We start from the raw sequence: 12,571 nt of genomic DNA, 5'->3' as shown, positions 1-12,571 counted from the left end.
GATTTCTGAGTTTGAGGCCAGCCTGGTCTACAAAGTGAGTTCCAGGACAGCCAGGGCTATACAGAGAAACCCTGTCTCGAAAAACCAAAAAACAAACAAACAAACAAACAAAAAACCTCTCCATTCCTTCCTGTTCCTGGTGATGGCTCCTACTTCTGAATTATGTAGCACTTCAAAAAATCCTTTACATTATCCCCAAGAAACAGTCAGATCCGGATAGGTGATGTTCTGCTCTTGTACACCCTCAAGGTATAGAAGGTAAAAGATGCCTTCATTTCCCATTGGTCCCTATCTATACAATTATAATTATCTTTATCCAGATACTCCTTCTGTTTTTATTGCTGATATCTCGGAAGAGCATTCCTGGCATTTCTTTCCCTTTGCCACTTTTTCATTTACTCAACAAATATTTAACAAGCATCTATTAAATGTCAAATGCTGCCCTAGATGCTGGAGATATAACAACGAACAAATCAAGCAGAGTTCCTGTCTCTGTGGAGCTTATATTCTTATTGAAGAAAATGGAAAATGAATGTATAAGTATACATCCAGTGTCAATAAATGCTATAGAGGAAGAGTGAAGCAGGCTGGTAGGACAAAGTGTGATGTGGTTTTGCTGTTTTATAAAGGGGAGGTGGTTGATCAAACTGAAAAATTATAGCCTCTTTAGCAATAGTATCTTACCCTCAAATTCTGACAGGCAACCAAAAGCATGAGTGCATGTGCATAAGCTTGTGTGGTGCACATGCCTGTGTATACTCAGTCATGTGTATGTGGTATACATGTGCATTGAGTTTGGCATTTGGACATCTTATTAAGGTAGGGTTTTTCAGTCAAACTTAGAGCTTACAGATTCAGCTAACGTAGCAAGCCAGTTTGCCCCAGAGATTCCATGTCTCTGCCTCCTTAGAACTGACACTACAGACAGGCTGGCATTTACATAGGTGCTAGAGATCCAAACTTAAGTTCTCACACTTTAATGGCAAATGCTTTACCCACTAAACCATCTCTCCAGCCACTCCTTGCTGTTTCTTAAACAGAGACCTGACTCAGGACATCTGTATTAACGGTCCCAATTTTTTGGAATCCTCTGATTCCAATCCCAGAGCCATGGAAGCATTGCTGCTCTTAATTTTCTTGCAGTTCTCTCCTTCTGTTTCACTTTTTAAAGAATCAAGAATTTCATACACAGGCTGGTGAGATGGCTCAGTGGGTAAGAGCACCCGANTGGCTCATAACCATCCGTAACAAGATCTGACGCCCTCTTCTGGAGTGTCTGAAGACAGCTACAGTGTACTTACATATAATAAATAAATAAATCTTTTTAAAGAAAGAATTTCATACACGAGTAAAATGGCATTTTGATCATATCTATTCTTCCTTCCTCTCCTCATCTCCACCCACTTCCCCTTTAGTCACCCCCTCAATACCTGTCTTCTTCTATTACATATTTATATGCCACATGTACCCACATGTGCATGCGCGCACACACACATACAGAGACATACATGCACTCACACACCCACTTTTGCCTTTGGTTGTGCATCTGCTGGAAATGTTCTCAGCATATCATCCATCTACTGTAGTGATTGTCCTCATGACCTAGCTCAACTGTAAGCCACTTATTTGTATGAACTTCCTCTGACAATCTGTTTTCTACCCTCAGGTCTTCTAGTAACAGAGATATTTCTTCCTCATCTGATCCTGATGCCAGTCACTCACACCTTACCTATGACACTAACCACTCTGTATTATGCTTATTCAGCCTACACCTTTTAAATAGTAAGAGTCTTTTCTGGTCAGCAGATTCAGAGAACTCAAACTCTAGCTGCCCTGGAAGACTCTTCCTGGTAGCTAGCTCTCATAGTGTCAAGTGCAAGCTACCATGGGAGAAGAGTAATCAACAGTCCTACCCAGCTATAAACCCTCACAATCAGCAGAAGATGGCCTAATCGGCCATCACTGGGAAGAGAGGCCCCTTGGTCTTGCGAACTTTATATGACCCAGCACAGGGGAAAGCCTGGGCCAAGTAGTGGGAGTGGGTGGGTAGGGGAGCAGGGGCGGGGGGTGTGTATAGGAAACTTTCGGGATAGCATTTGAAATGTAAATAAAGAAAATAATAATAATAATAAAATTTTTAAAAACTCACCATCTACAATGATTGACTTGGCAAGATATGCCTAACAGTGCAACAGTGGCACTAATACCTCGGGTGAAACAAAGAGATGTCTGATTGAACAGATGCCTGCTCTATAGGAGGGAACGTAGGCTTGGCACTGTTGGTACTGAAAACCTAGCCAAGAACCCAGGACTGGAGGTCTAAAGGAGAATCTACTACTACCATTTTACTAAATTAATAACTGCCTTATAAATATTTATCCTCATACCCAAAGATTAGTGTAGCTCTCGGCCCTCATCATAAAGAAGCTTCTTTTTGCAGAGGATGGAGGTTATTGCAGATATCCTAACTGGTCTTAGTGCAGAGTAAGGGACTGTCAGGTGTCCGTTCTCAAACATACCACCTACACCCAAAGCTTAGGTAGCATCTCACCCCTATTTGAGATTTGTGAACTCTGCTCCCTTCAATCCTGGAACATTGATTGGTGTGTATTGTATAGGTCTTAGGAAAGCAATCTTAACTTTTGAGCAGCATCCTTGTCATGTTCAGAAGACACCATTCTGTAACAAGTTTGCTGCTCCTCTGGCTCTTAAATGTTTCCATTCCCTTTTTTTAGATGTTCTCTAAACCTTTCTGTCAACTTGTCACAAATCTAGACTCATCTAAGAAGAGGAAATCTCAACTGAAGGATTGACTCCATCAGATTGTTCAGTGGACATGTCTGTGGGGCATTTTCTTGAATAATAATGGATGTGGGAGGGCCCTGCCCACCCATGGTGGTACCATCCTTGGGCATATGGTCCTGTGTTATATCCGAAAGCAAGTTGAACTTTCTCATCTTTTCCGATGTCATCTCCATAGCACAGACCTAGCCTCAGAGCTACAGATCAATGATCTGAGTTTAATCAAAAGCTGTCTTTACGTGGAAAGTCTAGCTGTGAGTCATACGTCATACCTAGAGTAATAACTACAGGTAAGTAATGACTGCCACACGCATGCATGGAGAGAGAGAGAGAGAGAGAGAGAGAGAGAGAGAGAGAGAGAGAGAGAGAGAGAGAGATTGTTCCTCCCCAAGGATGAGCCCCCTAGTAAGTCATACAATGCCAAGCAGTCAGCCCAGAATTCCCGGACATATAAACAACACTAAATAGACTCAGTAGATTATAGAAAAAAAGGGACCATAAATAGGATCTAAATTATGGGAGGGGCTGACAGGACGTAGGATGCATTGGAGGGAAAAGTGAAAAGAAGAGGGAAAATGTTGTATTTACATTTTAATTAAAATTTTAAAATGTAAAGATGAAAGCAAACTGAGCGACATGTTGGAACCAAGCCAGTAAGCAGCTTTCCTCCACAGTTTCTGCCTCTGCTCTTGCTTGAATTCCTGCCTTGACTTCCCTCAATGGTAGACTGTGACCAGATGTGAAAGCCATCAATTGCAGCATCCTGTTATCCTATATGTTACGTGCTTTTGCACTGGGGACTTTAGGGATAATTCTGGTTCATGAAGCAAAAGGTAAAAACAAAAGAATGAATGTAGACTTCCCATCTCTGAGTTGAAAAAGTTGATTATACATATTGTTTCACAAGGCCTGTTCCACAACGGTGGGTTCAGTGGGAAAATAAAGAGAATGATAAATGTGCTACATCAATAGGAGATCTTCCAGGGATATTAAGCTGGGATCCATTCACAGGCTCCTGAGTTTGTATGTGTATATTCATATGAGCAGGTGCATTTTTAAAAGGTTTAGGATGCCCCCTGAGATTCTAAGAGAGTTCCTTGGCTCAAAAACAACAGCCAGGGACCACTGCTTTAGAGTATTAAGGATTACCTGTGAATACTGTCATCCAAAGTCAACCAAGAGCAGTTGCTGAGCTTTCAAGAAGAGAAATTAGAAACCCTGTCTCGAAAAACCAAAAACAAAAAAAAGAGAGAGAAATTAGCAAGAGAATTAGCATACGTTATAAGAATAAGCAATATGATGCTTAAGTAGAACGTGGAGAGGATGAACAGAGAATCCTAAATTCTCAAGAAGAGGCCAAGGTACTTTCAGGGTGAATATGCCTTTCAAAAGACACACAGCTGACATGTGTTCTGTTTTGTCTCCACCTGGCTGCCATTATTCACATTCACTTTGCTTCCACTGCCCAGGTCAAAGCAGCAATTTCCCATCAGCAAAGAGTTCAAAGCTGAAGCTGCAAAAGTTGATTAAAAAACAGAACTCTGTTCCCAGGAAAAATGGAGAAAGAAAAACTACTTAAGGAACAGATGGCTGTGACTAAGTAGAAGGCACCATTGGTCACAAATCACATTTATTTCACATTCTTAATGTGAAGATGACACTGGCATGCAAGTGTAAAAGGCATGAAGGCCAGATTAAATAAATAAGGATAACAAGATCAGTATGATAAAATGTGTTACTGGGTCAATCTAAACTAGAGCCCAATGAAAAAAGAGTTTCAAGTGATAGGAGCCTGCTGAGTTCCCAAATGGCTGTCACAATTGTCACTAATGGCCACCTTCTGTTCTCCAACAGATTGATTGCAGAGGCAGTTTTTACCCTTTTCTCAGCCACTTTCACTGTGTTCAACCCTGATTTTTCCAGTGTTCTATTACTGCGTCAGATCACATGATGGCATATCATCCCAAAGTGACGCCACTCAGGAGTACCAGGTGGAACTTTGATCCAGCAGAAGACAGTCTTTCAACTAGGGGAGGGTCAAGGAGCAGAAAAGCCAATTAAGACATGGCACTGGGAACATATAGGTTACCAAAGAAAAGCCATAGGGCAATACCAAAATGTCAGAGACAAAGCATGCTATGGGCCTGTGTGATGGTTAACATTGTCAATGTGATATGCTCTAAAGCATGGTTCTCAACCTGTTGTGAGCTGGGACATGGTAGGATGGGCTTGTAAACCCACCCAGTACTGCTGAGGTAGAGATGAAAGGATCCCTGGGGTTCAGGTATGCCTCAAGCCAATGAGAAAACTTGTCTCAAAGGAGGCAGAGGATGCTCCTGAGAATGAAACCAGCAAACACACACACACACACTCACAGAAAGACAGAGACTGAGAGAGAGAGAGATGCAGAGGCAGAGAAACATAAAAACACACAAAACACAGGTACTAATTCCTAAGTGCCAAAAACTGTTTATACTCACCAGACTACAGCTCCTCTGGCCTGCATGAAAGCAATAGCTAAGATGCAGCAGAGCTGGAGCAACCCAGAATTGCTGAACTGCATCTATTTCCTTTAGACACCTTTCCTATATTGCTTTATCCATGCATAGTGCCCTCTGCTGGACGTTCTAATCACTGGCACTTTGGTGCCTCCTGCCAGCAGTGCTGAGGACCCATGTTGGCAGCCAAATGTTTCACAGGACACTACCAAGAAAAAAAAAAAAATATATATATATATATATATATATATATATATATATATATATATATATGAGAAAAAAAGAAAGAAAGGAAGGAAGGAAAAAAGAAAGAAAGAAAGGAAGGAAGGAAGAAAGAAAGAAGAAAAGAAAAAAGAAAAGGAAAAAGAAAAAGCAAGAATATAAACAGGGCCTAGGATTTTTGTGTTTGTTTGTTTGTTTGTTTGTTTGTTTTGTTCTTTACATTTTCTCCTCACATTAATCCTTTAACCTCATGCCTAGGTTTCCTATTGCAATAATAATTTACTGCAAACTTAGTGGCTCAAAATGACAGTCTTATTTTCATTTGGTTGTTTTTGTCTTGGTATCTATTGATTGGTGTCTATTTATTTTGCATATGTGTTATGCATTAGTGTATACATAATCATGGGTGTGCACATATATGGGTGTACCAACACACGTGTGTATGGAGACCAGAAGTTGATACTGGGTATCTCTAGGAATTGTTTTTCAAACACGATCTCTTCCTGAACCCAGAGCTTGCCCATTTGGCTAGATGACTGACCAGCAGACTCCAGGGATCATTCTACTTCTGTCTCCCTGGTGCTAGGATGGGGAGCATACCTGCATCCTACAAGCACAAACTGCCATACCAGGCTTTTTATCATGGGCACTAGAAATCCAAACTCAAGTTCCCATGCTTGCACAGCAAGCTATTGCATTGACTGAGCCATCTCCCTGGCCTCTGTTTTTATTTATGTTTATTTAGCATGCAAAGTTGCAAGACTAATTGTGGCATTCTCATAATGCTTTGGGCTGAGCCTCCCTCACTCTCCTGTACCCTTCTCCGGTCAACAGTCCTCTTTCCACTTTCATCATTGATTGCCTTCTCCACACACCTCTTTAAAACCATTTCTTTCCATTCTTGAGGCCAGAATTCCAAACTGAATTTGACTAAGCTAGCAACAGTCAGAGTGTTGGCAGGTCTGGTTCCTTCTGCAAGCTCTGAAAGGGAAGGTTGACTTGACTGTAATTCTTGCTTGATGATCTGTTCCTCATGTTACTCCACCATCTGGCTCTTGGCACTGTGCCAATATTGTTCACTCTGATCACCTGACTCCCTATTATAAGGACACTTGCAATAATATTTTTGGGTACACCTGGAAAATCTAGAATGATAGCTAAATCTCAAGATCCTTTAGCTTACTCATATCTGCAAAAATAGCCGTATAAAGTGGCAAGTTTAGATTCCAGGGATTACAACATGAACATCAGCCAGACATGATGATATGTACCTTTAATCCCTGCACTCAGAAGATCATGAGTTTGAAGACAGCCTGCCTGTCTCAAAAAAGAATGCCTGGCGATGTGCCCTCACAGCTATCCATTTGCTTATGCTAGTTTCTGGTTCTTGGGCTACAAGAGAGGCAGGAGAGAAGTTTAGGCAGTTAAGAGCACTCACTGCTCTTGCAGAGGTTGCAGGTTTGATCCCTAGCACTCACAACCATGTGTAACTCCAGTTCTGGGAAATACGATGCCATCTTCTGGTCTCCATGAACACTAGATACTCAAGTAGTGCACAGACCAACATGCAGGCAAAACACCTATACACAAAAATTTTTTAAATTAATAAAAATAAAACTGAAGCAACCGGATCATTTAACCAGGAGCAAAGAAGACTGCATTCTAGTTCCAGATCTACTGTTCCTTCCTAGCTGAGTAACCTTACATAGGATCCTTCACCGCAAAACTTCACTTCCTTTATGTAATAGCAGGCATGCAAATAGTCCCGCATTCACATGTCTGACTGAATGTATGGAAAGCTCTTTACACAGCAAAGTCGTGCAGAGGATACATTCATTACATTAGCAACTATGGTGGGTGTTGGCATAGGGAAACAGGATGAAAAAGCTACAATAGAAAAGAGGAAAGGTAGCAGTCTGGATAGGAAAAGAATCCCCACAGGCTTTATATGTTCGAAAACTTAGTCCTCAGCTGATGGCTATTTTGGAAACTTGTGACATCTTTAGGAAGTGGTGCTTGGTAGAGGAAGTGGGTCCCTAGGGAACAGACCTTGCATTACAGCTCAGTCTCATTTTTAGCCCCAGCCTAGAAATTCCATTTCAGTTTTCTGGCCTACCAAGATGTAAGCAAGGCACTCCTTGCTCCTGCTACTGCAGAGATATAAGACTCCATGGTGGGGCGTATCCTCCTAGCTAATTGTTACTTCTAGTCAAGTATTTTGTCACAGCGATGGGAAAAGTAACAAATACAATGCTGAGTACCAGAGTTGATAAACAAAATGTTAACCGGGGAGAGGAAGTTATGTGCTGTACATGAGCCCACATTTGTGTTTCTTTGGGCTCAGAAGAAAATGATCTTCATTTTTCCATGGTCACCGGGCTTTATAAGCAGAGAATAACTTCAAGCACAAAAGTGATCCCTTAGCTTGAAGGTCGATTGCAGTAGAATGTGCAAAGGCACAGAGGAACAGACTGCCAAGAAGAGGGGACAGTACCCAAACTCTGCAGTTGATATGAGAAAGGACAAATGCTAGATGCCTGTTCACAGGTCCCATGAAAGCTGCTGGCCTGTCTGCAGTTGTGTAATACCTTTTAATTACAAACTTAATTATAGCCTTGGGTAAACAAGTTACTCTCTCCATGTGCTTCAATTCCTTCATAGCAGAGGTACTAATGATTGGTACTTACCTTTAAAACACATTTTAAGGATAAAGTGAAACTCTTATTCTGTATTTGGCACTGTATCTGGCAATGAAGAACCCATAAATATTACCAGGTATATCATTGCTATAAACTATCTTAAATACCCCAGGAGCCTGGGGCTATTTTTTCCAAGTGCATCCTACTCCAAGAAAGGACTAAAACCTGAAACATTCTCTCAACCTGTCTTGCTATACCATTGCCTCAATCCTCAAATATTTCTCTCTACAACTATAACACAGACGGATAAGAACAACAGAAGCAAATAAATGCCATACATGTGGGTCTGTACCATATAGTGTATATACATATAGATTGACTGTGTATATTTTATATACTGTATATAGATTGACCTTGAGAGAAGTTTGGAGGAGGATTTCCTTTTCAAGTTGCACACTCTCACTGTAAAAATGTATCAAAAGAGAAGCAGTCAAAGTAAATCATGATAGCTCAGCGGGCAATGAGCTTGCTGCCAAGCCTGAGGATACAGGTTCCATTCCCAAGGTCAACATGATAGGAAGAAAGAAGGGACTTCCACAAAGTTGTCCTCTAACCTCCATATACATGTGCACATGCACATTCCTGTGCATGCACTCTCACATAAGCAAATAATTATTGTAAAGAGTCTTTGGGAGGGGGGCTGGCAAGATAGCTCAGCCAATAAAGGTATCTGATCCCCAAAACACACATGGTGGAATAAAAGCTGACTCCTGCAAGCTGTTTGACCTCCATAATGAATGTAATACAAATTTTAATTTTTTTCATTTCCCACCAATTCTACTTGCCTCTTCCTCCTCAAAGTTATCATACTACATCTGTTGAGTCTCCTTTTGGTGCATTTTGTGAATTCATATGCACATATATTTTGTGTTTGGGGTTTTTTTTCATAAATGGATCAAGGCTTTACATATTGATGTGACCTAATATGTCAAGCAATAATATGTCTTGGATGTCAATAACAATACATACAAGCCCATCTAGTTTTTTTCCACATTGCTGAATAGTATTTCATACTAACATACATACCAGGGAGAGATACCAAAATATCACTACTACCTTTGTTCTTGAACAAGATGCAGCTAAATCCTGGAAAGTAGATGGCTAGTTTAGGCATCATAGGATGCCAGATGTAGCTTATTCTGACTACTACCCTAGAACTTTTCTTTTAGAGGCCTAAGTATGACATCAAGCTCTCTTAAAACCTGCCTTCTCCTCCACTACCATTCCTGTTTAAAACGTCTGTTTAAAATGTCTACCACCACCACAACAACTAATAGTAATAGTAATAGTAATAATAATAATAATAATAATAATAATAATAATAATAATAATAATAATACTCTTGAGTGCTATGCCCTCAGACTGGATGAGCTGCTATATCAGATCTTTGGTGACAGCCAACAATCACCACCATTTGAAATCCTGGTTGTGAATTCTCAGCCTCACTATATTTGCTTTATAGACACTCCACTAACCTCCAAGAGCCCTCAGCCTACTCCAGAGTGGCAAAATTGTTAAGGACTAGCCACATCCCTCTCATGAATAAAGTGCCTTTCATAGCATGAGTAAGTGGAGATGGTCCAGCTCGGAGTCTAGCTGCAGCTGCTGCTGCACGTGTCTCCTGCAAGTCAAATTAAATACCTTGACATGAAAGATTATCTTGATTTCCAGATTATCTTGATATCCAGAGCAGTGGTTCTAAACCTTCCTAAGGCTGTGTTGTCGTGACCCCCCCCAACCATAACATTATTTTCATTTCTACTTCATAACTGTAATTTTGCTACTGTTACAAATAGTAAATATCTGATACACAGGACATCTGATATGTGAAAGGGTCGTTTGACCAATCCCCAAGGGGTCGTAACCCACAAGTTGAGAACTTGTCTAGAGCAACCCAATATAGAAATTTTCAGAATAACACATCTGGGATGCTGCGATGATAACAAGAATGAAATTATGAGACTAAGGAAATGGTCCACTGGCTGAAGTACTTGTAAGAGGATGTAAGTTTGAATCCCATAGCTCACCTTTAAAAAGCCAAGCATGCTGTGTGCATTTGTGGCCCCAGTAGTGGGAGGTGAAAACATGTAGAGCCCATAGGAAGACAAAGCAAGTCAAACATCAGAGAAGATGTGATTATTGAAGCAGAAGTCTAGAGCAAAGGAAAAGGGGGGAGCTTCTAGAAGCTAAAGGGGCAAAGAAGGAGAACCCCCAGACCCTACTTGTCAAAACATAGTCTAAGAATGGAGTCATATGAGAACTGTGAGTGCCTGTGAGAAAACTCCAAGAAAACACAAGTCTTGTGTTCAAAACATAGAATTGTTCTTGCAATGTGTTTTCATGCTCCTTCTAGGTATATCACATAGGAGTGAGATTCCTTGTTATTCACAGGCCACTGTGGAAAAAAAAACATGGTTTCGCCACATGTGACTTACCCTTGTGATTACACACTATACTCATGTGATTCTTCTTAACTCTCGGAATATAAATTGTCTGATGCTCTGAATAAAGTTGCCTTTTGCATGAGACTTCAGTTCAGTTCGTTTTTAGGCTCAACTCTTCCAGGTTCACATAGACAACTAAAGCAGTGAACACCTACTGAAGAAACACATCCTGACACCTTGATTTTAGCCCTGTAAGACTCAACCCAGACTTCTGGCCTTGAGAAAATAATGGATTTGTGAGTTGCTATGCCGCTGTTATTTTGGAGACAGGATCTTGTGTTGCCCAGGCTGGCCTTGAACTCACTAAGTAACCAAGAATGACCTTGAACTTCTGATCCCCCTGTTTCTACTTCTCAAGTGCTAGCCTTAAAGGCAAGTACCAGCACATCCAGTTTTATGGAATATGGAGATCTAACTGAGAACTTAACACACACTAGGCTAGAGTTCTATCAACTGAGCTACATCTCCAGCCCATGAAAAGATAATAAATTGGGTTTGTTTTATTAAATATTAATTTCATTTTCATGTATGTGTATGAATGCATGTGTAGGTATAGGTATCTAAGACGGCCAGAAGACAGTGTTCAATCTCCTGGAGCTAGACTTACAGATAGTTATGAACTGCCCAACACTGGTACTAGAAACATAACTCCAGTACCCTAAAAAGTTAACAGTCGATCTTAAAATGCTGAGCTATCTCTCCAGCCCCAGATTTGTTTTATTATGAATCATTAAGTCTATGGTAATGTGTTACAATACCAAAAAGAGAAATCAATATGACCAGTCACCTGAGACTAAAGGAAAACAAGAAAAAGGTTCATATATACACAGATCACCTGAAGACCCTGTTAAAATGCACTCAGCTTCAGTTCCTGTGCAAGGCCTGGAACTGCAAATTTCTAATGATCTTTCAGGCCATGCAGATGTTTCTGACACAACTTGAATTGAAACTGTGACAACCACTGATGTGCACATTAGCTAGTATTTTACATTGATTTTTTTCTATCAATAATTTTTGATATAAAAATATTGGTTTGCATTGTGACATCTTCAGACATGTACATCATTGCACTTTGCTCCTATTCATCTCCAAGCCCCTCCCTTACTTACCCTCTCCCTCCAGGTCATCCTCTTTCTCCCAAACACACATACACAAAGCGCGCGCGCACGCGCGTGCGCGCACACACACACACACACACACACACACACACACAGAGAGAGAGGGGGGGGCGTTAAAAATAGATTCTAGAGCCAGGTGTGGTGGCGCACACCTTTAATCCCAGCACTTGGGAGGCAGAGGCATGCGGATTTCTGAGTTCGAGGCCAGTCTGGTCGACAGAGTGAGTTCCAGGACAGCCAAGGCTACACAGAAAAACCCTGTCTCGAAAAACCAAAAAAAAAAAAAAAAAATAGATTCTACATAAAAGAAAACATGTGATATTTTTCTTTTTGCCCTAATTACCAACGTTTTGGGTACCACTCAGATGTACATCTCTATTAACATTGTATTCATATGACTAACAGAGACTAAAGGCCAGTAACACCCATGCAACCTTTTACAATTTATTTTTTTTCTTTTTTTTTAAAGATTTATTTATTTATTATATGTAAGTACACTATAGCTGTCTTCAGACACTCCAGAAGAGGGCGTCAGATCTCCTTACAGATGGTTCTGAGCCACCATGTGGTTGCTGGGATTTGAACTCCGGACCTTTGGAAAAGCAGTCGGGTGCTCTTACCCACTGAGCCATCTCACCAGCCCCCTTTTAAAATTTATATAGCCTTCATTCTGCCATTCTCACAACCCTGTAAAATAGGGTGTATCTTCCCCAGAATAAATAGGGGAGAAATAAAAAAGCTAAAATTAAAGAAGAAGCTATCTGTCCAACTGTATTAGTCAGGGTTCT

Source organism: Mus pahari, chromosome X, assembly GCF_900095145.1.
Source record: "Mus pahari chromosome X, PAHARI_EIJ_v1.1, whole genome shotgun sequence".
Taxonomy (NCBI): Eukaryota; Metazoa; Chordata; class Mammalia; order Rodentia; family Muridae; genus Mus; species Mus pahari.
Note: the sequence above shows the minus strand (reverse complement) of the source record.